General features: G+C 35.7%; 1 pseudogene; it reads left to right on the top strand.

The window, feature by feature from the left end:
* Window positions 1-25331, top strand: part of LOC149264927 (longifolene synthase-like) — a 56162-nt pseudogene that overhangs the window by 8858 nt on the left and 21973 nt on the right.

Here is a 25331-nt window from a genome sequence, read left to right as displayed (position 1 = left end):
GATACATGCAACCAAGCATACAAGAATGTAACCAAACATGCAAGAATGTAACCAAGAATACTACAATGATACATGTAAGTGACATAAATCAACATATACCTAGTCATACACTCACAATGATGCATTCCACAATAACACCTCAAATTTCACATGACGACATCACTACAACCATGAACAACATCATGCAAATGCAACAAGCACATGGAATGCAAGGGTGAGAGACACACATGCAACTGACATGCATGCATGACCAACACATAGCCCATCTAGTCTGAGGGGTGAATCATGCTCTGATACCACTCTGTAACACCCTCCTCCCACATCTACCCAAGAAACCGACCAGCTGGGGTAAACATGCGACAAGAGGCCATTATGATATGATTCGACCTCCTAAGTCATGTTAAGGAAGTGGAACCAACGGAAACACACCATACAGACATTAATTATCAGCTACAGGACCCTCAAGAACCAATCCAATACTTTAGACAACTTGCCTTGGGGTCCCCCTTATATTTTGGAAAATTTAAGGTTCAAACACTCCCATTCTATAGGCATGAGTGAGACAAGCAACCCAAAGTCACTCTCACAGGCTTGCTTGCCAGTGACCAGAGACCAAAAATGTCAATGATATCGCAACAACTCTAGAATTTGAGCCATTTGTTCAAGCCCAGAGCTCAAGTCACTGCCTAGAATTGAAACATATCTTCAGATCAGTAAAATAACATGGAAATGAAAGTATTAAAGAAAATACTTGTTTAAGACCTTGACTAGGCCCCTACTAGCCATGACAGGCATTTCGTCAAATATATTGCAAATGTGTAATCTGCAGGTGTAGTTAAGCGTTCTGAGCATAGGTGTCTCATACTTAGCTGAGAATCACTAGGAAGCATTGATGCCTCAACAAATCAACTTCCATTCCATCCATTAGGTCATAGATACATTTATAATTCAATTACAAGTAAAACATGATGAGAGCCATACATCGTTGTTATCTTAAAACACATACAGAACCAACATAATAGCAGCAAAAATATTCATCAAAGTACAACCATATAAACCACATAAAATCCATTAAAATTCTCATAGAAATATAAGGAGAGGTAATCTTTCATTAAGGATGCAATATCCAAACCCAAGATGGGACTTCCATGTTCCACCCAACTGTAGAATGCTTGAGCCAAATCTCTCTTAAGCCATTCACCCCTATGCCATATTCCAAGAATGAATGTGGGATTTCATAGAAAACGTCAATAAAAAACCATATAGGGATTCTAGAGGCCATCCATCTCAACCCATCAAACAATGATTCCACCTCATGGTCAAACATCACAAAACCATCATTAGATCAACCTCTATCCAATCCTTCTAGGGCTCTAGATCATTTTTCCAACCAAGTCTCCAAGACTAGTAATTCAGCCCAAAAATTTGACTGGGTTCTAGAGTGTTTATCCTACCAAGGCTCGAGGACTAGTAACTCAACCCACCAAGGGCTCCAGAGCGTTTTTCCAACCAAGGCTCTAGGAATAGAAACTTAACCCAAGTTGTTCCATGGCTCCAAAGCGTTTGTCCAACCAAGGCTCTAGGACTAGTAACTCAACCCAAACTAAGGAAACATGAGAACCAACCAAAAAAACAAAAATGAAAATAAAGCCACAATCACCATGGCTATCTAGGAAATGGCAAGGCTAGGCAATCCATTATTAATCTCGGTCATCCTCCATGCCAATGACATATCACAACCAAAAATCCATATGCATATGCCATGCATACCAAAACTAGTGAAGGAAACATACTTGCAACTAGTACCTGCAATTAAATCTAATGTAGCTGATGATCACCAAGGAAAATTTTAAGAAACCCCTAAATTTACATGTATAATAAATGGGCGAATCTCCATGGTATATAGGAAAAATGGAAGGCTATTTTTATCAATAATATGATATGTATATATAATTTTTTGGCGAATCTCTCACCAGGCATGGCGAATATTTTACTCAATTATAAAATCTTGTGTTTATTGAATACACAAATGAAATCATTGCATTTCTTTAAAATATCTTTTGAAATCAAAATTACCGAAATTACATATTGATAACCTAGTGGGTGTAGGATAAAATTCACCCATGCCATTCACAGAAAGCATGAGAAAAAACCTAATACTATATATAAAACCAAGAAAAATTCAAATTCATCACTTCTAGGGACCTCGTAACCACCCTGCCAATACACAAGTATGTTCCTGTTTGCAATTAGAAAAATTACCCAAATTACAATCTGTTTACTCCAGCATATGTTGGAAAGTTATAGAAGGATGACTAGTGCAATCAATCCATTCCTTTTAGCCCTGGATTTGTTTCAGTTTAAAACAGAAGTATACAAATATATTTGTACAATGTCTATGCTTTAACCATTCACCTTAAGATGTTTTTACAATATAATTTCCTAAGTCTATTTAATATCTTCATTATCATAAAAACCAACTTATATCCATCTTAACTCCACATCTACCACTCTTAGGGGGATGAAATCTATTTATCCCTCTGAGCACTTGGTAGACCCATAATTAAGATGGATCTAAGATGATATAATTTCCCCTTTAAATAGTCTATTCTCACATGAATACCATGGTATTACCATGGGTCAATACCATGGGTTATCATAAACCTGGAGCTTAAAAATTACTATTAGTAATTTATAAAAATTAATAGTTGATTTTTATTTTATTTTTTATTTTAACCAAGCTAAAATGTTTAACATACATTAAATTACAACATCCATTTTTACTCTTGATCGGATCAAATATTTTTTCACTCTATGCTAGTTTGCATATCACGATATTTGATACCTCTCGAGGGTTAGTAGATCCAGAGTAAAGATGGATCTATGCTGGTTTAATTTCGTCATTTAAATAGGCTACATTCCAGGTGAATACCATGGGTCAATACCATGTGCCATTTTGGTGAATACCATGGCTCAATACCATGTGCCATTTTTATTTTTATTAGATCCAGAGTAAAGATGGATCTATGCTGGTTTAATTTCCTCATTTAAATAGGCTACATTCCAGGTGAATACCATGGGTCAATACCATGTGCCATTTTGGTGAATACCATGGCTCAATACCATGTGCCATTTTTATTTTTATTAATACTAATATTAGGGTTAATAATGTTTTTTTGCATGGTGTTAATAACAATCTAGTCCATGGTATTTGTCCCATAGTATTTTGCCCATACGTTTAACCTAAATATAATGCATTTTTTGAGTGTTCGTAATATAAGGTGACTTATGGAGTAAATATAAAAAATGTTTTATTTGTTTACCATACCTCTCGTTTATTTATATTTCTATTAATTTACCATACCTCTTTTACAAATATGGTATTTGGCCCATAGGATTCACTTAAATAAAACCTCTTTCTTGAGCCTTCATAAATAGAACGAGGGTTATGAACTAAATATAAAAATATGTTTTATTTATTTACCATGCGTCTAGTTTATTTATATTTTTATTTATTTATGTTTTATTTGTTTACCATACCTCTCGTTTATTTATATTTTTATTAATTTACCATACCTCTTTTACAAATATGGTATTTGGCCCATAGGATTCACTTAAATAAAACCTCTTTCTTGAACCTTCATAAATAGAACGAGGGCTATGGACTAAATATAAAAATATATTTTATTTATTTACCATGCGTCTAGTTTATTTATATTTTTATTTATTTACCATACCTTTTGAGTAAGTATAAAAAGACGTTTTATTTATTTACCATACCTCCACTTTACTTATATTTTTATTTGTTTACACCCTTGCATGTATATAAGGTGACTTATGGAGTAAATATAAAAAATGTTTTATTTATTTACCATACCTCTCATTTATTTATATTTTTATTAATTTACCATACCTCTTTTATAAAAATGGTATTTGGGCCTTTGGCCCATAGGATTCACTTAAATAAAACCTATTCTTGAAAATGGGCGAATGGAAGGTTGTAACTCCTAATTTCAAGGGCTAAATTTATCTTTTTTACCCTCTCCCTTAAAATAAGGTGGGCTATTTGAGGTGATTTGTAAAAATGTACTATGATACAAAATATTCACCCACTAAAAATTTAAAACCCCTTAATTTCGCCAAAGGGCGAACATTCACCCCTAAAATTTTCTATGATGATCACGATGTCTTCTTGTGCTTTCCTGCTCTTCCTTTGCCTTATTTCTCCAAAAATCCAAGCATTCCACACCCTCCAAGAGTGCTCCAAGAAAACTCTAAGTCTCCAAGAGTATGTGAGAGAGAGAGAGAGAATATTGAGAGCTCCAAAACTGAACTGACGAAAGGTTACCAACTAATCCTCATAAGCCTTTCTATGAATGAGGCCTCTATTTTTTTCATTCTCCATTATTTTCCTTCAATTTCCTCCTCACATTCAACCTGTGACCTTTCACCTCCCTTTTCTCCTAATTTTCATTATTTTCATAAATGTGCCAAAAATTCTTTTTTACCTTTCCAAAGCCAAGTTAGTCATTACCTTTGCCACTTTCCTCGGCCATAACCAATCACAAGTGATCCCAATCACTAAGATTATGATGCAAGAGCATGAGGCTTAAAGACAAAAGGCTTTGTATTATTCCAAAAATAAAAAAAGCTTACAGGCAAAGGAGTGGGATCCTTTATTTGTCAATTTACAAATCTTTCTAGTTAGGATTTGAACTAGAATCTAGGATTTGATTATCATGTAATAAATTCTATTAGTTAGATGTAGTGGAGATTCTCGAGGAGAGTATCATGTAGATTAGATAGGATTAGTTAATTCAATCCTTTGATTTAGGATCTGGTTGTTAATGAACTAGTAATTATGTAAGTTCTGAATCATTATAAGGGGATTTTGACTAATTCAGCTTGTTTTAGCCATATATGATTAAGTTGCAAAAAACATAACTCTGTGTATTTGTGTTGTGTAATTGGTCAATCCCGAAGGAGTCGTGTCCCTCTGCAGTGTCTCTGTGTATCTTTGAATTTCCAGTTTGGCTTAAAACTCAGAGTTTTATTGTTCTGTGTGATCGCATTTAATTTGATTTTGTCGTGTATTAGAGACTACGAGGTTAGAAGTGCGTGAATTCTTGATCTAGGACTGAAGTCCTACACTCATTATTAACTGTTGATTTCATTTTCAATGCATTGTGGCATAGTCAACAACGGGGGTTGGCCCTATTATTAAACCTTGTGTTAATCGAAGTCCCGCGAGCCGTAGATTCTAAAAACCTTTGTCATCGGGTGTTAATCTCAAGTCCAGACCTGAAGTGTTATAAGTTGGGGTTTATAATTCTATCGGCTCCATGAGGTGGTATCATCGCATAGATCTCCATGCGATATCACAGTGACCGTCGGATCACTGTTGATGTTGACAGTTGGATCATTGGTTAATATCGCATCGCAAGGTTCAAGAGTGAATGACCTGGCTAACGGAGTTGTGAAATGCAACATGCGATACGAAGCACACCGATAAATATCGCATCGCATCATTAATAAGTAAAGGAACTTGCCGGTGAGTTTGCAACGTGCAATATGCGATGTTTAGAGGGTTTGTAAGGCATTTGGCGATTGCGACAAAATTATTGGTTTTGTTAATTTAGTAGAGTATCTAACTTTCGGGATAGAGGACTGATAATACACATGAAATCCAAGAAGATATTCCACCTGAATTAGAAGAAATTGTTTCGGGTTTTGAATGATTGTCTCTAACGCCTGCACCCCGGCCACCATTTGTGGTATCAGAGCAGCCTACTGACATTGAACAGGGTCTCAAGGATCAGAGAAAGAAATCCACCATGGCTTTCAGAGTTGGAAGAGGACGTGGTAGAAGAGGAAGACCTGTTGCAAATGTTGAAGTGATGGAAGCTATGCAACAAATGCAAGCTAGATTAGAAGCAATGGAAACAGGGAGAGATGCAGATGTTGGAGATGTCAGTGAACCTGAAGCTGAAGCTGCAGAAGAGGAGGAACCTGTAGAAGTTACTCTTGAGATGAGATTCTTTAAGTCAGTGTTGAAATCCACATCTAGACCCAGAACTGAGGTTTCAATTTATGCAGGAGGATTAAATCCTGAGGAGCTGATAGACTAGATTAATGACATGGAGAAATTCTTCGATTATGAAGAAACAAAGGATGAAAAGAAGGTGAAGTTTGTTGTCACAAAGTTGAAAGGACATGCAACACTTTGGTGGGATGGAGTGCAGGAAGAAAGAAGAAGACTTGGCAAACAACCAATTAAGAATTGGAATAGGATGGTGGCAAAACAGAAAAGTAAGTTTCTGCCAAGTGACTATCAGCAAACATTATTTAGACAGATGTAGAATCTTAGACAGAGGTCTATGACAGTAAAGGAACACACAAAGGAATTCTACAAAGTGAGTATAAGAGCAGGAAAAATCCAAGATATAGATGAGAAGGTTGCCAGATATGTGAATGGTCTTAGAATGGAAATTCAAGATGAGATAAGTGTATTGTCTCCTAAGACAGTAGAAGAGGCTTATCAAATGGTATTGAAGGCTGAAGAAAAAATCATGAGAAAGCAGTCTGCCAGAAATAGAGGTACTTTTCGAGGAAGGGGAAGACAAGGTGGTAGAGGAAGATCTACAACACCTAGAGATGGAGCTAGCAACAGCTCAAGTTAGCATGCACCCACAAGATGTGATGCAAGTGGTAGAGGGAGTTTTTTTAGAGGAAGAGGAGGCAGAGGTAGAGGAAGAGAAGTTAGATGTTACATATGTAACAAGCTGGGACACAAAGCCTATGAGTGCCCAGAAAATGCAGGAACACCTCAGAGAAATGCAATTGTTGCTCAGACTGAAGAGGAAGCAACAACAATGATAGAAGAAGAAAATGTACCAGAGAGAGGAGAATATTTGGTAGTTAACAAAGTATTGCTAAAGCCAGCAAAGGAAGTTGTTGAACCAGCACAAAGGAAGGCTTTGTTTAGGACTGTGTGCAAGGTTCAAGGAAAATGTTGTCAGATGATAATTGATAGTGGCAGCACTGATAATTTGGTCTCTACAAAAGTGGTGGAGAAGTTGAAATTGAAGACAAAGAAACATCCAACACCTTACAAGGTGTCATGGCTACAAAAGGGACATCAGTTGTTAGTAAATGAACAATGTGAAGTGGATTTGCAGTTGGGCAAGTATAAAGATAAAATTTTGTGTGATGTGATGCCTATGGATGTGTGTCATATATTGTTGGGTAGACCATGGCAGTATGATAGAGGAGCTATGCATGATGGAAAGAAGAACACCTACAAATTCAGCAAGGATGGTGCCAATCATACATTGCTGCCAATAGAAGAAGAAGATACATCGAAGAAACCTGAAGCAAAGACCCTTTTGCTGAGTGGAAAGGAGTATTTACAGCAGATGGAGGAAGATGAGGTAAGTTTTGCATTGGTTTGAAAACCTAAGGTAATAATTACTCCCACAAAAGTTTCTGATTTACCAACTGAAATTCAAGAGATGCTCGACAGTTATTGTGATATCATGTTAGATGATTTGCCTGATGAGTTACCACCCATTAGAAAAATCAGTCATCACATAGATTTGATTCCAGAACCAAATCTACCTAATAAAGCAGCTTACAGGATGACTCCCACAGAGAATGAAGAGATTAGGAAATAGGTTTAGGAACTGTTAGACAGGGGACTGGTTAGAGATAGTTTGAGTCCTTGCGCAATGCCAACAGTGTTGAGCCCAAATAAGGATGGAGGCTGGAGAATGTGCACTGACTCGCGAGCAATCAATAAGATAACAATCAGGTACAAATTTCCTTTACCTAGAATTGAAGATTTGATGGATTGTTTGGGTGGAGCAAGATATTTTACAAAGTCATATTTAAAATTTGGTTATCATCAAATCCGAATTAGAGAGGGGAATGAATGGAAAACTGCTTTTAAAACAAATGAAGGATTGTATGAATGGTTGGTAATGCCTTTTGGGTTGTCAAATGAACCTAGTACATTCATGAGGCTTATGAATGAAGTTTTTAAGGAATTTATTGGTAATTTTGTAATAGTATATTTGGACGATATATTAGTTTATAGCAGGTCTAAGGAGGAACACATGAGAGATCTGAATTATGTCTTACAAAGGTTGCAGCAAGAGAAGTTACTCCTAAATTTAAAGAAATGTTCATTCATGAAGGAGGAGTTGGTGTATCGGGGTTTTGTTGTTTCTGTTGAGGGGTTAAAGATGGATCCAGAGAAGATCAAGGCTATCATGGAGTGGCCTTCACCAAAAAGTGTCTTTGAGGTAAGAAGTTTCCACGATCTTGCTAGTTTTTATTGGAAATTCATAAGGAATTTTAGTAAGATTAATGCTTCAATTATTGACACAATAAAGAAGGACAGACAATCATTTAAATGGACTACTGAAGCAGAAAGGAACTTTCAGCTATTGAAAAGGAAGATCACTGAAAAGCCTATTTTGGTTTTTCCTGATTTTAATAGACCTTTCCAAGTGAAATGTGATGCCAGTGGACAAGCCATTGGAGGTGTTTTAAGCCAAGAGGACAAACCTGTAGCTTATTTCAGTCAGAAACTGAATGAATCAAAGAGGAAATACTCTTCTTATGACAAGGAGTTTTATGTAGTGCTGCAGTCTTTGAAGAAGTGGAAATATTACTTGATGTCCAAGGAGTTTATACTATATTCAGATAACCATGCATTACAGTACATTATGCAATAGCCAAAACTTAACCAGAAGCATGCTAAATGGGTAGAATACCTACAAAGTTTTAATTTTGTATTAAAACATATAATCGGTCAATCAAATAAAGTAGCAAATGCCTTAAGTAGAAGAAACATACTACTTCAAGAAAGTCAAATTCAAGTGTTGGGTTTTGATTTTCTTAAGGAATTGTATGAAAAAGACTTAGATTTTAAAGAGGCATTTGAAGCTTGTAAAAATCCTGTTTTGTTAGACAAAAGTAAGTGGCTTGATTATTTCTTGCAAGATGGGTTGTTGTTTAAAAGAAATCAACTGTGCATACCAAATTGTTCTATGAGGGAAAATTTAATCAAGGAGAAACATAGTGGTGGACTTGTAGGACATTTTGGTGCAGACAGGAATTATGAGCTGTTGAACAAGTTTTATTTCTGGCCGAAGATGAGGACTAAAGTGGAGAAGTATGTGAAAAATTGTAAAGTTTGTCAGTATGCAAAAGGAAGAAGCCAAAACACAAGGTTGTATGTTCCATTACCTATTCCAGATAGACCTTGGGATATGGTAAGCATGGATTTTGTTTTGGGCTTACCAAAGACTCAAAGAGGAAATGATTCAATTTATGTTGTGGTTGACAGATTTTCAAAAATGGCACATTTTATTCCATGTTATAAAACCAGTGATGCTACTCACATTGCTAATCTGTTTTTTAAAGAGATTGTAAGATTGCATGGGTTACCTAAGAGTATTGTTTTAGACAGAGACTCCAAATTTGTTGGACATTTTTGGAGGACATTGTGGAAGAAGCTTGGAACTAAACTGAGTTTCAGTTCTGCTTATCATCCTTAGATGGATGGACAGACTGAAGTTGTAAACAGAAGCTTGGGTAATCTTCTGAAAAGTCTTACAGGTGAACATCCAAAACAATGGGATCAAGTATTGGCACAGGCTAAATATGCATATAATGACTCTCCTAACAGGAGCACAGGGCAGAGTCCATTCCATATAGTTTATGGAATGCACCCAAGAGGAGTGTCTGAATTAAGAAATTTGGGAAAAGCTGAGATGAGAAGTGCTAAAGGGGAAGATTTTGCTTCAGAGATGCAAGCAATACATGAACAGGTAAAACAACAACTACAGGACAGTAACATAAAGTACAAAAGTAGAGCAGACTTGAGAAGGAGAGAAGTTAACTTTGAAGTTGGAGATTTGGTTTTAGCACACCTGAGGAAGGAAAGATTTCCAAAAAGAGACTATAACAAACTAAAGTTTAAGAAAATTGGACCATGGAGAGTCTTGAGAAAATTTTCTGCAAATGCATATGAAATTAGATTACCCCCTGATATTAGAATATCTCCAATTTTTAATGTTGATGACTTATACATGTATGAAAAGGAACAAGAAGATGACACAACAGAGGATCGAGAAAAACAAGAGGTTGATTGGGTAAAACAGTTACCTACAGCGAAGGAATTGCAACAAGAGAGGATTCTGGACAAGAAATTGTTAAAGAAGACAAGGGCACATAAGTATTTTTAGTATTTGGTCAAGTGGAATGATCAACCAATTGCTCATGCTACATGGGTTACAGATGCCATGCTACAGAAATTGGGCAGTTCTATAGAAAAGCTCATGGACAAAAGCCCATGAAGAATTTTTTCCTCAGGAGTCTGATGCAGGAGCATGAGGCTTAAAGACCAAAGGCTTCGTATTATTCCAGAAATACAAAAAAAGTTTACAGGCAAAGGTGTAGGATCCTTTAGCTATCAATTTACAAAGCTTTCTAGTTAGGATTTGAACTAGAATCTAGGATTTGGATTATTATGTAATAAATTCTATTAGTTAGATGTAGTGGAGATTCTGGAGGAGTGTATCATGCAGATTAGATAGGATTAGTTAATTTTATCCTTTGATTTAGGATCTGGTTGTTAATAAACTAGTACTTATGTTAGTTTTGAATCATTGCAAGGGGATTTTGACTGATTTGGCTTGTTTTAGCCATATATGATTAAGTTGTAGAAAACATAACTCTGTGTATTTGTGTTGTGTAATTGGTCAATCCCGGAGGAGTCGTGTCCCTCCGCAGTGTCTCTGTGTATCTTTGAATTTCTAGTTTGGCTTAAAACTTAGAGTTCTATTGTTCTGTGTGATTGCATTTAATTTGATTTTGTCATGTATTAGCGACTGTGGGGTTAGAAGTGCATGAATTCTTGATCTAGGACTGAAGTCCCGCACTCATTATTAACCATTGATTTCATTTTCAACACATTGTGGCATAGTCAACAGCGGGGGTTGGCCCTGTTATTAAACCTTGTGTTAATTGAAGTCCTGCGAGCTGTAGATTCTAAAAGCCTCTGTCATCGGGTGTTAATCTCAAGTCCGGACCTAAAGTGTTATAAGTTGGGTTTTATAATTCTATCGGCTCTGTGAGGCGGTATCGTCACATAGATCTCCATGCGATATCATAGTGACCGTTGGATCACTATTGATGTTGACCGTTGGATCGTTGGTTAATATCGCATCGCAAGGTTCAAGAGTGAATGACCTGGCCGGTGGAGTTGCGAAATGTGACATGTGATACAAAGAGTGCTGATAAATATCACATCGCATCATTAATAAGTAAAGGAACCTTCCGGTGAGCTTGCGACATGCGATATGTGATGTTTAGAGGGTTTGTAAGGCATTTGGCGATTGCGGCTAAATTAGTAGTTCTATTAATTTAGCAGAGTATCTAACTTTGGGGGTAGATGAGTGATAATACACAGGAAATCCAAGAAGATGTTCTGCCTGAATTAGAAGAAATTGTTTCAGGTTTTGAATGATTGTCTCTAACGCCTGTAGCTAGGCCACCCTGCAGCTAGGCCACTAGATTATGCCCAACATTCAGCTTGGAATAAGTGTCCCATCATCTATGGTTAAATATATTTTTCCTTTATTTACTTTTATTACATGGAATTTTCACCAGTGTTGTTACATCCTCCCTCTCCTCCCCCTTTTATCTCTAACTCTTTGTCTCTCCTCTTCTTATCCATATCTTTCTCTCACCCTCCAACTCTCACTATTTCTCTCTCCATATCTACTTGTCTCTCTCTCTCCCTCCCTCTTGTTCTCAACCTCTATCTCTCTCTCCTTCCATCATTCCTCCTCACCTCTCCTCTTCCCTGCTTCCGTCCTTCTCTCCTATCTTCCTCACTCCCTTACTCTCTCTTTCCCTCATCACCCTCTCTTTGTCTCTCAACCTCTCTCTCTCTGTGCCCTTCCCTCTATATATCTCTCTTCTTTCTTCTCCCTTCCTTTATCTACCCCCTCCAGATCTATTTACATTTCCTCCCGCCCTCTCTCTCCATATATATATACATCTCTCTCACTCACTCTCCCTCTCTCTCTCTCTCAATCAGTCCCTCTCTCCTCCTTCCAATTATATATTTTCCTCATTCTCTCTCTTATTCTCTCCCTCCCTTCCTAACTCCCATCTTCCCCTCTCAGCTCTCCCATGCTTCCTCTCTCCCTATCCTCCCCACTGCCTTAATCCCTAATTCACAACCCCCTTTCAACTTTATATTTCCCTCTTTTTATCACATGACCTCTCTCTCCCCTTAAATCCTCTCTCATTCCTCCCACCTCACCTCCTTTCCTTCTCTCCTTCTCTCTCCTCTCTCCCTCTCTCCTTCTCTCTTATGCCTCCCTCTCACTCTCTCTATCTGTCATTCAGTTCTATCTCTGTCTCCCTCCCTTCATCCTTTCTATCTCTCCCTCCCTATCTCTCTATCTCCCTCATTATCCCCCCTTTATTATTCTCTTCCCTCACTCACCCACATCATATCTCTATCTCTCACTCTTATTATCTCTTTCCCCTCTACTCTTTCTTTCTCCCCCCCCCCCCCCCCCCCCCCCCCCCCACTCTCACAAAGTCATATAGACTCTCTTTCTCTCTCTCTCAATCCCTCCTTCACAACAACCCCCATCCACCTTTGTCTCTCTCTTCCTCCTTGTGTCAACCACAATTATCTTCCTTCCTATCCATTCCCCACTCTCTTTCCTTATCTCTCTCACTCACTCTCTCCCATCACTCACCAACTCATTCTTCTCTCTCTCTCTCCCCTTTGTCCATTCTATCCCCCCCTCTCTCGCCCTCCTTCTCCCCACCCCCCAACTCGACATCAACCTTTTTTTATGTGATAAACCACTAGAAATAGGAACGTGCATGCATTCCTTGCACTAGGGATGCACATACATTTTTGCTTCTCGGAATGTGTGTGCATTTTTTTGCTAAAAATGCACATAAGTTTTTAGTGCTAGGAACATGCACACATTTTTAGAGCTAGAAAGACACATACATTTTTAGTGCTTGGAACATGCATGCATTTTTAGTGCTAGGAACACACATGCAATCTTTCTAGTTTAACCTTTTGCTAGCTTGAATCTTATGTGCACGATGACTTGACTTCTTTAGATATGTGTTTGAGATTATGGATGTGGTGGTTTGGGTTGCAAATATATGAAACCATCAATTTCTATTTTTTTATATATATATCTCTATCTTTGACGTTATTTTTCTATAAGTTCGACAAAACCGTTGTACATGAAACTACATACACATATAGAGTCAACTTATGTGTGTCTTCGTGTGTGAAATTAATAGTGTTTACTATTTTCAATATTTTTTTTCTTTACATACATCAAAATTGTAAATTATACCCCTTGTCTATTTCCACTATAACTTTTCTGGCCTTTAACCATTTGGAGAAAAATTATATGGTACATTAAGAGACTAAGACCTATAATCCTTCATAATGTTAAGACCCCTTTAGGTTGCACTAATGGAAGACAAAGATTAAGATTTTTCTGTAAATGAATATTTGTTCGACAAGTTATTGATCTAGAAAAATCTTGCTTCCTCGGAAATTGTTGGTGAGGATGTTGTTAGAAGGAGGACATACTTTGATGTTTATTAGAAGTTGATTGAGGAGGGATCCAAGGGCCATGCCCATAAAGTTTCCATCATGGTATTCTATGACACATTCTGAAAAGATTTGGGCACCAAGATATTGCTACGAGAGGTTTGAATTCCTCAATAAGTCACTTACCCTTTTATCATCAGAATCATAGATATTCTGGGGCCTATTGAAAAAAGGAAGTTGTGGCTCTATTGAAAAAATGGAAGTTGCGACTCTTTTGCCATTGTTTTGGATAAAATGAAATTGCACTTCGACCATTTCCATAGTAATAACATTGATGATAATGACAACAATGACGAAGAAGAAAAATAAGATGATGAAAGAGAAGAGGAGATTTCAGAAGACTATGAAGAAGTTCGAGTAAAATATGGTGTTTAAATATTTTCAATGGAATGCAAATTGGTTCTAAACCAGCTGATATACACAATATAGTACTTGCACTCTGCAAACATCCTCCAGGAATACCTGAAGCCCCAAAATGTTTTCATCGCCCCCAACTGGCTCACAAAACCTTGGGACTTCGGTCTCTCCCTGATCGAAGGTGCTTGGATGACTCGGTTGATGTTGATTGTTGGATATAGGTCCCCGGAGCTCCTATGCACCGATGATGCCGACGAGAAGTGTTACAACCCGACCATCGACGTATGGTCTCTCTGCTGCATTTTCGCAGAGCTTCTTGGTCACAACCATAGCGACGACGCTCTCTTCAACAACCTGAGCGACGATATGGACATCATAGTGTGGCTGAGACAGATCTTCAGTGTGGTTCCCAAGCCCTCCCTGAATGATCCCCTCGACTTCCTCGAGAACGAGGTCATTTGTCGCTATGTTCGGTCTACGTTGCCCACCATGACCACGGTGTCCCTGAAAAGCATAGTTCCACATGCTACCCCCGAGGCAGTGGATCTGTTGGAGAGAATTCTGGCTTTCGACCCGTGAAAGAGGATCACTGATGCCAAGGCTCCAGTTCATCCATCGATGTCACTGGATGTTCTAGTCGATTGTTCTAGTTTCGGCCTGCAGCGGTCGAGATATTGAAGAATGGTAGCGCTCCCATTCTTAATGAAATAGAAAATGAAAATGGGGATGAGCTCATAAAACTCGTATTTGTGTGACTTTCATTGCAGAATGTAGAAACCGATCACCATGGCTTTGTTTAATTGAGTTTTTATTCTACTTGTTTTTGTCTGATTTTTTAAAGTTTTTTAGTGGTTTTTTTTGTCTATTTTTCTAAAATCTGTCAGGAATTTACTGAAATCACAAGTTTGATGGGCAACCCCTGCAAAATCCAAATGCCCTAAGGTTTTTCAGCTTGTTGAATCTATATATACAGTCAAAAAATAAAAAAAACCAGTTTAAATAACACAAATCAAAATTTCATCTTAATTTCTTCTACCAAATTCCTACACTAAAAAATCACACTAAAACCCACTAAAGTTTTCTACTGCAAGAAAATACTAATACAGAGACCGAATAATTTGGTTTTAATTTATATGCATTATTGTTAGGATGAGCAGTTGATTGCATACAACTTTCAAAACGTGTTGGCGGACTTTAAATTTTTTTAGTCCAGTTGGACGAGTAACCTGTGGTCGAGTATTGGAAAAATCGACTTCAACCTGATTTTTTTTCCGAACTCAAACTTCGACTTTAACAAAATATTTCATTTTGTTAGAGTAATCAGTCAACCATACCAGAAAGAATATGTTTATTTGGAAAAGGCTAAAGTAAGGATTGACTGGTTAATCGACCTCGTCATTAATGGAAAACCAATAAGGATTGACCCGGCCAATGTAATAGTCGACCATTTAAACTTCCTATGGAACGCTTCACGAAGCAAGCGTCACGAATAAATTGTAGTACTGCCTTGTCAATCTTTCTAAGTGATTTGACCCTTTCAAACTTTGTTTGTATATTCATGGAAAAGTTGTAGGGTATAATGTATGCGTAGCTCCGGTGGTACGAGTTTCGATAAAGAATACAAAGTATTCAACTCGTATTTTATTGTTGGTCGACTGGTATATTGTTATTGGACGGGCGATGTCAAAATTTTGTTAATTGGATAGATGAAATTGTTTTACTTTTGACTGGGGTTCATCTGACTAAAGTTCGACCTAGTCCATGCAGCCGAATTTAGTTATGGTTGATGTGTGGCGTTCGTCGATATGGATAACAAGAATGCACATGGAAGTGGATGAGTCTTCTTGACACACATCTTTGAACTTAATCGAAAGATTCGACAAACAAAGCATATGCAAGTTTACTTTGAGAAAAGTCTCATTAGAGCATCAACCAAGTCCATAATAGTTGACTTCGATTTATTGGTCTATTTATGTTGGTTGATAAAGTTGATTATTATAGGAGTCAACTTTTACCTATTATTAGAATGATTTAATATGTTTATCGCAGTCAAACTTATGGAGATTTGTATAAGGGAAAAAAATTATCACGAAGGATGATAGAGTCAAGTCGAATCTGTTTCATGTAATAAAGTTGGTTAGTTTTTGTTGATGTCTGTCGACAATTAGTCAATTAAGATTGCAAAAATAGTTAATTGAGTCATAGAAATTTCGAGTGATATCCTTCATGTAATTTAAATAAAGACTTTATAATATATAAGATAATAAAAACCGACAACATAAAAGGAACTTACAATAGAAATGATTTTTAAAATAATACATGTTGTGAATGATGCAATCAAGAACATCAAATCAAATTAGCAGAACATGCACATAACGAGATGAAGTGTTAATGATGATGAAAACACTATGATAATCTCCTAATATGAAGATTGCATAATTGTTGTTTGATTGTAGTAGAAGAAAAAGCTGGATGGTTTTTATGTAGATGTTTCACAAATTTTATGATTAAGTAGAGACTCCCAGAAATAACAGTCATGCCTTGGAGTTGTAGTAGAGAGAGCAAAAAGGACACCCCTAAACTGGAGAGGAGCTTCCTTAATGTTCTTGGTTGGAGTAGTAGTTTATATGGTTGAGAACACTGCACTAAAAATGGACTTGTAGTAGAGAGAGCTAAAAGGACACCCCTAAACTAGAGAGGAGCTTCCTTAAGGTTCTTGGTTAGAGTAGTAGTTTATATGGTTGAGAACACTGCACTAGAAATGTGAATAATGAAGATTTGCAAGATGTGACCATCGAACATGAAGAAGTCACAATAATCCTTATACACGTGCATCTTCCTATCCAGTGCATTTGAGGGTGGAGGGATGTTGTAAGGGTATTTAGACCTATGTAATCATCATACACATTATTTAAATGATAGTAATACTCGGTAAATATATAAGATAAAGTAAATGATGGTTGGTTAAGAGAAGGTTGAGGGTAAGAGGGATGTTGTAAGGGTCTTTAGAACTATGTTGTCATCATGCACATTGGTAATACTCTGTAAATATGTAAGATAAAGTAAATGATGGTTGGTTAAGAGAAAGTTGAGGGTAAGAGGGATGTTGTAAGGGTCTTTAGACCTATGTTGTCATCATACACATTGGTAATACTCACTAAATATGTAAGATAAAGTAAATGATGGTTGGTTAAGAGAAGGTTGAGGGTAAGAGCTATGTTGTCATCGTAAACATTGGTAATACTCGGTAAATATGTAAGATAAAGTAAATGATGATTGGTTAAGAGAAGGTTGAGGGTAAGAGGGTTGTTGTAAGGGTCTTTAGACCTATGTTGTCATCATACACATTGTCTCGGTAAATATGTAAGATAATGTAAATGATGGTTGGTTAAGAGAAGGTAAAACTGCTCCAACTATCTTATCTATGTATAAATATACCCAAAGTTTAATAGGACATTGGTTGGATTTCCTTCTTGTTATAAGTGTAGCTTGTTCTTGTTCATATTTATCCTATGCTTATAACACTTTCATCATGAGTACTCTATTCTCTACAACTTTACATGTTTTGTAGCAAGATTCCATCATTTGGTTACTCCTAATCGAGATATATGGATTATTTTTTGTATAAAAAGTAATATGACAATGATACTAAAACTCAAAATTAAAATATTTAAACACAATTTCTAGAAGTAGCATTTATATATTGTGAAACTAATTAATTTGTATACATTTCATTTATTACACAAGTAAACAACTGTTGCAAGGAAGTGTAGTCCCTTGGGTACTCAAATGGAAATTATTTGTTTATAAAAATTACAAACTATATATGAAGTGGGAATAATAATTTCCTACTGTGGGACAAGGACTTGCATATATTTTTGGTGGGTAGAATCCACTTTGGTGGGTAGTATCTACTAGTAAGTCCGCAAATTTACATATTTACTCCTACTTGTTAGAGTGTTGAGGAACCCAAATAATGGTAAGTATGTTTATTTACATCTTGTTCCTATCCATTTTCTTATGCAAAAACTTCATTAAATTATGTTAGGAAGTATTTGATGGCAAATATGTTATTTAAGTAAGTATGAACTATTTTCAAAAGATTTTGATTTTAGATGGTTTTCCTATGAAGCATAAGAATGAAAAGTCATTGGACAAATATTTAAAAATCATGACATAAATATTGCAACTACATCCTTAATTTATGGCAATAAAATATGAGGCATTTATCACATTGCATTATATTGTGCAAAGGATGCAATAAGACCTTCAAGTAATGGTCTAATCAAATAATTGAAAAATATTTTTTCAATGATATTGAAAACTAAATATTTGTTTTCAATGATATTAAAAAATAAATATTTGTTTTCAAAGTCAAACAACATAACTTGCATTGGTTAATATTGAATTAATAACAATCAAGAGGAAAATGATTGCTAGGATCATGTCTTACTAGAGATATGTCATGCACTGACTAATCACTGTATTCATTATATATTGTGTAATTATATTTGATCATTCCTCCAAGTTAACAGTATAACTTATATTCACTCTTAATCTCAAATACGCTAGACATACTTGGTCCTCAATTTTTCCAATTAAGAATTTCATTCATTGTATTTGTTCATTAAAAAAATCTCAATTTTTTTCAATATAATTTAGAATGTTATAAGTAAAATATCCCATTTCAATATTGCACATAAAAGTTAAATGTATAGCAACAATTTTTTACATGAATTACACTATATTTTGAACTGCTATCTCTTTGAATATTTTGATTCATATAGATCATTTAGAACCATCCTGAAAGTATGACTAGATTTTTGAACCTCAAATCTATTTTGTAATGTTTGTTTTTGTTTTCAAAAAATATAGATTGTGTACATGTTGATTGGAATAAAAAATTTCTCATGGTCATTAAGATTGTGCTATATTCATTATGTTTCTAGAAAATAAAGCTCCACTTAAGATTTAGATATAAAAGATAGAAAATTTGAACGCAATTTCTAATTCTTCAAATTTATTTTGTAATGTTTTTTTTTTTTTTTTTCTAAAAAAAATAGATTGTGCTCTCGGACATGTTAGTTGGAATAAATTTTTTCTCATGGTCATTAAGATTGTGCTATATTCATTATGTTTCTAAAATCATCATGTTTCTAGAATCTATAATTGACTTGAATCTTCAATCTCTTATATAAAATTCAAACTTAAAAAGTAAACACCTTACCAACTATTTATCTTAATCTCAATATATTCTTCTACATATTCCCTTGTGTTCATTTAGAATTGATCGTTAAAATCCATGATTCATCAATCTCTGCAAGATGACATTGTATTTCATTGAAATGCGCCGTGAGCAGCCACCTGCATATCGTGAACGATCCGAAACGCTTGTTCAAGATATCAAACATCTTTTTTTGAGTGACATGAATGATCGCCGTAGTGATGGCGGTGATGATTTAATCAGACGTCTTCAGATGGTTGATATTATCGAATGTCTGGGAATTGATAGACATTTTCAACCTGAAATAAAATTAGCCATGGATTACGTTTACAGGTTGATCATTATGCATGAATTTGATTTACCATTTATAGGATTCAGTGATTGCATGCACTTCTAGAGTAGAAATACTCGTTGGTTGATCATTAAAACCTGATTCCTTGATGATGAGTAGCTGTTGGAACGAAAGGGGCGTCGGGCTGGGATCAAGAGATTCCCTCATCAAAAATCTCAACTCTACAGCTTTGGCATTTCGGGCACCCCAAATTCATCGATATAACGTCTCTTCAGGTCAGAGAGATTAAAATATACCATTGATGTCGGTTGACAGTTAAATAAAAAATAAAAAAATGTAATACTTTAGTTCTCATAGAATATCGTACATTCATGAAACAGATGTCTCAGAGAATTTCAAATATCAAAACGGGCAGTTCTTCTGCAATTCCAGTTGTGAAGAAGGAAGAGGTGATGAACAAGTGAGAAGCATGTTGTCATTATTCCGAGCTTCAAACATTTCGTTTCCCGGAGAAAAAGTCATGGAGGACACAAAGACATTCACAACACAGTATCTAAGCCAACTTTTAAAAGGACAGACTCCAGCTGACGTTGATCAAAGCCTTCGGAGAGAGGTAAGCTGCAATCACTTTTTCCTGCTTCCGTTATTATATGCAAACTCTTCGCATCTGCATTTTATTTATTTATTTTGTATGTTATATCGTTCTAGCATACTGATTTAGCACTACTACATGTAGGGGGTTTTAAGACAATATTTAAGACAATATTTGAATCAATTGTCTTAACTTAAGACAAAAAGAAACTCAAATATTGTCTTAAATATTGTCTTAAATATTGTCTCTAAGCTGGTCTCTCAAAATATAATGTCTCAAAAATTTGTCGCTATAATGAAAATATAGAACACATATTATTATTGTCTCTATAAAGACAATTTGATTTGTCTCTCTAGAGACAATTTCATTTGTGTCTCTTTAAAGACAATTACCATTTTGTCTTTTTAGAGACAATTCCATAATTCAAACTATTGTCTCTCTAGAGACAATATAAAAAATTATTTTAAAAAAAATAAATGTCCATAATTCAAACTATTGTATCTCTAGAGACAATAAAAACATTTATTTTAAAAAAATAAATGTCCATAATTCAAACTATTGTCTCTCTAGAGACAATATAAAAAAATATTTAAAAAAAAATAAATGTCCGTAATTCAAACTATTGTCTCTCTAGAGACAATATAAAAAATTATTTAAAAAAAAATAAATGTTCATAAATAAATCTGCTCAAACTATTGTCTCGGATTTTCTCCTGCCAAAAATTATTTAAAAAAAGATAAATCTGCTCAAAATACTTCATGAGAAGTATAATACTTCATCAATAAAATACCATCGAACCAAGATAAGTTATGGAAGTAAACAGTGTTAATATTCCTGCTCTCAGCAACCAAAACTAAGTGCATTAGAAATTGTAACAACATGTTATGACTTCTTTCTTCAAATTCAGGCATGATGAAGGTAGAATCCTCACTGAAAAAGATTTGAGTTGCATAATCAGGCATGGCTGCAATATCATCACCAGGGTATACAATTAAGGAACCGGCTGCATAAGGGACATGAACATCATTGACGAGAACAGTCTCCGTATCGGCAAAAATGAAAGGCTTCATGTCCTTACGCCTAGCTGGGAGTGCCGTTACATAATTGGGATAATGAGGTTTCCTAACCATAGATTTCACTGCTTGTGGTTTTCCACCCACTATGCCGACTTAATTAATTCCCTAAGTTGGGAATTAATTTCATCCTCGCTAAGAGTGACCTCCTTGTCCTGCATCCCTGAAATATACAAGCGAAGGAATAACCCTGAGATAAATTATTTTTCATAATCCTCGACAGCTTTCATTACCACTTTCATGATCATGTTAAATACATCCATGTTTGGAACATCATTCCCATGAGAATCATTTAAAGAAATAGCTGTTTTAGTGACAGTAAATGAAAGATCCCCTGTAGGGACTTTAATCACATAACCAATGGTAAATTTCCCATATGAAAAACCGGTATTATAAGCGTACTTAATCAACAGTCGCATGACACCCAATGAAATAACTTCAAAGTCAGCGCATCACAGATATGGTGATCTAAACTTCAGTTCCACTATCCTCAATCCATCATATGCATCCTTGCAGTGTTCACTCTCAATGATATTGTTTAAACGTAGAAGATACTCTTCGAATAATAAAACTGTAAAATCTGTCATGTTATTTCCAGTCATTTTAGTAGTGAACACTGTAGTTGCAATGCTCCTGCCAATCTATCTGTGTATCCATCTCTATCTACCTATCCATCCATCCATCCATTCAACTATATGCATGTCTGGATATACATATGTAAGCCTACAGATCTATGTTTTATAGTGTGTGCTCTCCTAAAATTTGGGATATGCGTGCACATTGCATTTATAGGGTGTGCCTTGGGAAGTATGTATCTATTTTGACTTTTTCTCCATCTCATTTGCAAGGAGAAAAGATATATCAAACTGGTTAACATTAAATAACAAAGATGTGACAATTACTGTACAATAAATAAACCATGCTCATCCTGATTCAGGGACCAAATAAATTCCCTGGTCCATTAAATCAGAGAAACATACACCAGAGAAAATTCAGGAAAACAAAAATATTCGATAATACAAAAAATTACAATCTACACAGGCAGCATCCTCAAAACTGCCAGCGCTCTAGTTGCACCTCTGCTTCAGTTAGGTCTTTCTGAGCTTCCTTCCTATGATAAAATATTGGGCAGTCACGACTACAATAAGGATAGGACATCAATGCAAGTATAAAAGAGATAGTAATTGTAAAAAAAAAAAAAAAAAAAACATCCTATTAATTAAAAACAAATGCATGATCACACAAATGTTACAAAATACATCCATAATGTAAATTTAAATCATGTTATGAAAATGTAATACTTGAAATATAGCATTCAAAAACCTTGTGCAAAGAACATCTTGGTGCAGAGAGCCTTGGCACCGCTGACATTGTGTCCATAGTTTACCAAAGAGCATTTCTAATTCCCTCACTGACATTGATCAAATATTAGTGTCATATGATAGAAAATCTAGGTGAGAACAATAGACACAAGGCCTACTTTAAATTCTCCAAATAAAGAGTAATGGTATTAGAATACCAGCTTACCATTTGCAACTGTTTTCTGATACAATTCTGCTTCTCTTCCTTTGCAATGTGAACAAAGTGTCTGATCTTCTTTGCTGCAATGGCAACATGAAATCAGGTAACATCATGAATTTCAGTATGAAGCAACCTAACCAGACATTCTTATTATAAGAAAGCTAGACAGCTTCTTACAAGGAGAGCAGGCATGGAATCATGCAACCTCGTAGATTTTTCCACATCAAAAAGATGAACCCTAGTAGCTTTCTAAAGCGCCAAACTGAAATAATAGTTACTCTCAATTGTGCACTACTATAAGCAAGGAAACCACATGCAGGACACCCTCTACTTGTATTAACTAAATACCTGATAGGTGTTTTACAACCAATACAACTGAGTTGTTTCTTGGCAAATTTCATAATTCCACTATTTGAAGGAGTTGATATGGAAACTGCTTGTGTGTGACTACCATGAAGAAGCTCCTTGCTTGCATTCTTCAAAATGGGCTCAAATATTCTCAACAGCGACTAAAGAGCAAAAACAGGCACTAATAAAAAACACTTAGCTGGAAAGAATTACTATCTATCAAGATATATTTGAAACACTGGTGAAATTTTCAAAAAGAGCATAAACTGCAAGTGATGATGCTTTGGTCTTTCACCTTGCTCAGCTGATTCTCTAGATAATATTGTGGATCAATAGGGATGTTATTCTCCAGTACGTAAATTGGATCCTCAGATTTCTCATATGCCTGAGCCCAAGTAAACACACTAGTCATTATATCCAGACGAAAACTTTTACATAAAGAAGCCATCCTACAAAATAGTGCTGAGGAAGAAATCATTCACAAAAGTTGCACCTCCCATTATATCTATTTATTTAAATCCATGTCACTGTCAAATAACTTTAATCTAAAAAGTCAGCCTGGACAGGATTCCAATCAATAAAACAAAAGACACTCCCCTTCCAGAAAATTCAAGAAGAATGGGACCTTGGTACCACAAATCCATTTAAATTTGAAACCTTCAATCTAACATTGTTCATCAATGTAGAGTAATCCTAGACTGCTTTAAAATTGGAAATTAGCTCCAGATAGCAATTATATCAAATGGAAAAAGTGGGAAAAAGATGTTCTGAAATGCAAGTTGGAGGGAAAAGAAAAAATCAACAAAAAGGACTATCCAATATCTGCCAGATATGTTTCACTTGTAAAGTAGAACTTTTACAACATCCGGTATATTATTTCTTCAGGGACTAACGACCTGGCATCAATAGATATGATGCTAATTGAACGTCTTTTGTCAAACCTCGATCCTTGAGTCCAAAGACTCAAATAACTTTGGACGTGTTCTATACTTGCACTGCATCATAGACAAATTTGAACTTTGACCAGCAGAGGCTGCTCGTAGGCTGATTCTCAAGTCATTGAGGACAACAATACTCCTCCAAAATAAACGCCCCTTCAAACATGTATTTAGCATACCCAGCATGACATTTAGATATACAAATAGAAAAAATGAAAATCTAAACAAGTTCCCTATTTCCATCATTTAACCAGGTATGGTGTGGGAAAACTTACATCAGTGTAGTCTTGATCAGTTAACCAGCATAAACACCTGTTCGTAGTGTCATAAACTCTCCTACACACAAATGACGATATGCCTGAAGGAAGTTCAACGCCTTTCCTGAGAAATCCAACTTTACATGGATAAAGCAATGAGGCAGCTGATATCTCATCTTTGTGAAATGAAATCACCAGCTGTATAAACACATGATGAAATCATGTAAGACAGACATTAAAGCTTCAAAATATCTCATCTGTTTGCAACTCTATTGAATATGGAATAGCAAAATAGCAGATGCGTAATAGATCATAATAAGCATACCAAATGAATATGAGTTCACAGCGTTTTTTGATTAATTTCTTTTACCATATACAATTGTCATAAGGTCCATGTGGATGATGGCAACCACATTAGCCCATCCATATTCTCTTCCACCGCAAGATCAGTATTTTTAGATAAAGGTAGCTTGAAAATAAAAATTGGTTGATACGCTAAGAATGCCAACTGCCCATCTACGTTATAGGCTTAAGCAGTTGACGACAATATTCCGCCTATCATAGGAGAAATAACGTTAAAGCCATGAAACTTAACACTGCCTAATATACAACTTACAGTAATAAAAATGTGAAGACCAAAATACCAAATGTCTAGAAATTAGGAAAGCCTTTATGCATATCACTACAATAATAGGACTCAAAATAACGACATAACATGAGCTCCCTATACAAAATTAGGGAAGGTAACTCTACACTAAAATACGCAACCTATGACAGCAAGTCGTGAAGTTAAACTGTTTGCAGTTATTTGAAAACTTATCAAAATCAAACAAGAAAGGCTAAAGTTTTCCAACTTGTAAGTCTCAACCACAAGCTAGCCCCAAAATACCACTCGTATAGATATTTAAAATGACAAATATTCAATTATCTGTGGTGCAACAGTTTTTAATCCAAAAAAAGGCTTAACTGCTTAAACGAAACTAGCAACAGCTCTATATATTGTAGCAATGATATCGAGGATATCAAGACTGGAGACTTTGACAATTCCAACAAC

The sequence above is a fragment of the Pinus tabuliformis genome, chromosome 6, assembly GCF_031772625.1.
Source record: "Pinus tabuliformis cultivar Carrire ecotype Pingquan chromosome 6, CPIR1, whole genome shotgun sequence".
Classification (NCBI taxonomy): Eukaryota; Viridiplantae; Streptophyta; class Pinopsida; order Pinales; family Pinaceae; genus Pinus; species Pinus tabuliformis.
Note: the sequence above shows the minus strand (reverse complement) of the source record. Positions and strands in the feature narration are given on the sequence as shown.